The sequence below is a fragment of the Mus pahari genome, chromosome 20 (genome assembly GCF_900095145.1).
Source record: "Mus pahari chromosome 20, PAHARI_EIJ_v1.1, whole genome shotgun sequence".
In the NCBI taxonomy this organism is placed as follows: Eukaryota; Metazoa; Chordata; class Mammalia; order Rodentia; family Muridae; genus Mus; species Mus pahari.
The window spans coordinates 9,830,979-9,834,802 of record NC_034609.1 but is presented as its reverse complement, the minus strand read 5'-3'; the positions used below and the strand labels follow the sequence as shown (position 1 = coordinate 9,834,802).

Below are 3,824 nucleotides of genomic sequence, written 5' to 3'. Positions count from 1 at the left end.
TTTAAAAAAAAAAAAAAATATTTTCTTGGACCGGGAGATGGCTCAGAGGTTAAGAGAACTAACTGCTCTTCCAGAGGTCCTGAGTTCAATTCCCAGCAGCCACATGGTGGCTCATAACCATCTGTAATGGGATCTGATGCCCTCTTCTGGTGTGTCTGAAGAAAACTACAGTGTTCTCATAAAAATAAAAATAAATAAATCTTAAAAAAAAAAAAAAAAAAGAGAAATTAAAGTAGACTTAAAATTTTTTTTTTTTTATTTTTTTGTTGCAGTGTTGAGTTTTGAGCACAGTACGTAGGTATACTAACCCCACACTTGCAGCCCGTACGTCCTTAGTTTTAAAAATCAAAACAAAACCACAAATTCTTATTGGAAACCTAAGGGGTTATATTAGGTAAAATTCCACATTGTTATAAACTATGGTAAAAGGTTCAAAGATAATTGTATATTTAAGTCAACTTTCAGATACCAGTAGAAATTATTGTACTTTGTTTTTGTTTTGTTTTTTGATTGTTTTAAAGCAGGTCTAATCAGTTAGTTTAAACTGTTGTACTTTGGATTCTAAATATGTTTTTATATATTTTTTAAAGTGATGTTGGTGTGCAGTTTTTAATTGCTCTTTGGGGGGGTTCGAGTGCTTCCTCCCCAGCTAGCTTTGCATGGTTAGTGTGTTCTTGATCACTCTGTCTCTCCTTCCAGGTCTCTTTCTTCTGAGAAGCAGAGTTTCCACTCATAACTTATTTCTAGACTTAATAGCTTCTCTCTTGGTGTGATTGATACATCTTTAAAAAGTTTTATCATGGAAAAATGTCACATACAAAAGAGTAGGAAGAATGACGTCACAGCCCCGATAATGTATACAAATGAAACAAGTAATTAATGGGAGCCCAGTAGCTGTTCTTTGTATTTACTTAGAACCCTCAGCCAACACAATCTCTCTCTCTCTCTCTTTTTTTTTTTCTTCTTCTTCTTTTCGAGACAGGGTTTCTCTGTGTAGCCCTGGCTGTCCTGGAACTCACTCTGTAGACCAGGCTGGCCTCAAACTCAGAAATCCGCCTGCCTCTGCCTCCCAAGTGCTGGGATTAAAGGCATGTGCCACCACTCTTGACTCACAATCTTGTTTTCAATGAAATATATTTATAACTGTTGTTAGTTACATTTTCTCATTTTTCTAAGTACTTAATTTTATGTATACAAAAATTTACTATAAAAATATAAATGTTATTTGAGACATAGAATTACTCATGATTTCTCAGACATATATTGTCTTTAGCTTTTACCAAAATGAAAGGTGTCTTGATACTGTATAATTAAAGAAGTAAAGTTTGTATCAGAATGAAAGGCTTCACTTAGGTGATTCTCAACTCTTGGAGTAATCTTACTCCTTTTCTTCCTGTTATACTATACTCTTCCGACCGCTTTGAGTCATTTACTTAATTTAAATACACTTATTTAACAATGAGGTCATCAGAAAATCTTAGTTGAAAGACTGTTTTGGAACAGAAACTGGGCAAGAAAAGTCCACAGAGAAGAAACAAAAAGTTCTTCTTAGTTAGAAAATGGAACTTGGTTTTCAGTGTAAATAAAGGCAATATAGCAGAAAAACAGTGGGGAAGGGATGCTTTTGAATCAAGGTTAAAGAAATGGCTGTTGGCAGCTGGGGAAGGAAACACTGTTGCTGGGCATATATATGCATTTTACATTCGCAGCACTGGAGTTTTATTCTTTCTTGAAAAGGGAAGCATTTATTTGTCAGTGAGTATTTTTGAGATCTTTTCTGTGTAAAAATATATTTTTTTTGCTGACAGTAGTGTTATGTGCCTCTGATCCCAGCACTGGGAGACCAAGGCAGACAGACCACTCGCTGTCTCCTAAGAAAGCCATTGTTCCCCCAGTTCTTGGTTCAGGAGCGTGAACCTTACGCATGCTAGGCAAGTATTCCACAAAACTACATCCCTAGAAGCCAAATTATTATTTTTTTTCTTTCGATACAAATTTCAGGAAATGTTATGGCATAATCCTATTTTCTTTTCCCACTTTTAAAAAGATGGCATCTTGGTACTTAACCGAGGTTCTCTAACCAAATCCTGTTGCTCAAGATCTTCCTGTGTTAGCCTCTCCAGAGCTCGGATCATAGGCATCTTCCGTCATGTCTTAGGTACTTTGGGACTTCAGTAGACTTTTTCCACAAAGAACCCAAAAGTCAATATTTTAGGCTTTGTGGTCCGTACAGTCAGTCTCTGTCTCAGCTACTGAACTCTGGAAAGCCGCTGAAAGCTCTCTGTGAGTAGATATGCGGTGTTGTAGTAAGACTTTATAAACTTAAAAGGGAGAGGGGGTGAGGCTTGTACCCATCTCAATGTAGTTCATTGTTTTCTAAATGTGACACAGGAATTCCCATGCATTCTACCAAAGATTTCTTAGGTAGTGCTTTTTAGTGCTAAGCAGCTATTTAGTTTAGTTTGTTCTGTCTTACTCTGTTCCTTGCTTTTCAAGAACTTAAATTAAAACTTAATCCTAACACAGTGAATTAAGCAAAACCTGATACTGTATAAAAATAATTTGACTTTATTGCTTTCTATTAAAAAAATAAAGAATAGGAAGATTAGAAAGTGGAGAAGGAAAATCCTCTAGCTACCCAGCTGATGCTGTGAACAGGAAGAGACAAAGCAGCCGTGGCCTGGAGACAAGGATGAGGGCCAAGACTGAGAGAAAGCTCGGGTACCTAGAGTCCACATGTGATCCTGAGCTCTGACTGGGCTCCTGTCTTTCAGGTAGGAGAGATCAGAAGCAGTCTTCCTTAGGGAACTGGAAGAGCCCAGGAGAAAACGTACAGGTTACTTAGGAGTTCACAAGAAACACTCACTAGACTGTCTTTATTTCATAACTGTAGTCAGGTTTCATATATTTACATATCAGCTTTTTTATACTTTTAAATATGAACAAATCACCAGAAATTACCAAGATCTCTAGAAGAAAGCATCTAGTAGAAAAGGTGAAGAATAAATCAAAAGGAGAAAAAGATAATTAGGAAAGAAAATGGCATTTTTATTTGAAGAAAAGGAACCAAAATAAGAAAAAGAAAAAAAGGAGCAAGGTGACACTTGCAGGCAGTGTGTGGGGAAGGACAGAGCACACCTAGAAAATAGCTTTCAAAATAAAATACTGACTTTAAAATATTGGGAAACTCCAAAGCATACATGAGTCACAGCATGAAAAACTTTAGTAGGTTTAAAGATAAAATTGAAGAAAGAATCCAGGAAGTATAGAAATAGAAAGAGATGGAAAAGATAAAAAACTTAAATCCCAGCACACGGGAGGCAGAGGCAGGCAGATTTCTGAGTTCGAGGCCAGAGGCCAGCCTGGTCTACATAGTGAGTTCTAGGACAGCCAGGACTATACAGAGAAACCCTGTCTTGAAAAAACTTAAAGGACCAATTTGAAAGTCTAGCATCTGTAAATAGTTTCAGGAAAAAAAAAAATGTAACAGATGGAAGATAAGGAAACTGTTGATGAATTCCAGAAATCTTTCCAAACCTATGAAATCCCCAATCCAGTGGAAGGTTAAAGGTCAGAACAAGGCACATCATCACTCTGTTTTTAAACAGGAAAAAAATGCCTAGGTTTTTAGACAAAAAAATTAATCAGAATATCTGAATGAGGCAATGGAGTCCTGCCTAGCAAGGAGCATGCTACTTTTTTTTTTTTTTTTTTTTTTAAAGATTAATTTATTATATGTAAGTACACTGTAGCTGTCTTCAGACACTCCAGAAGAGGGCGTCAGATCTTGTTACGGATGGTTGTGAGCCACCATGTGGTTGCTG

General features: G+C 36.6%; 1 protein-coding gene across 1 annotated transcript in view; it reads left to right on the top strand.

The window, feature by feature from the left end:
* The window catches only part of C20H16orf87 (chromosome 20 C16orf87 homolog), a 28,694-nt gene that overhangs the window by 21,220 nt on the left and 3,650 nt on the right, over positions 1 to 3,824 (top strand). The window lies entirely within an intron of this gene.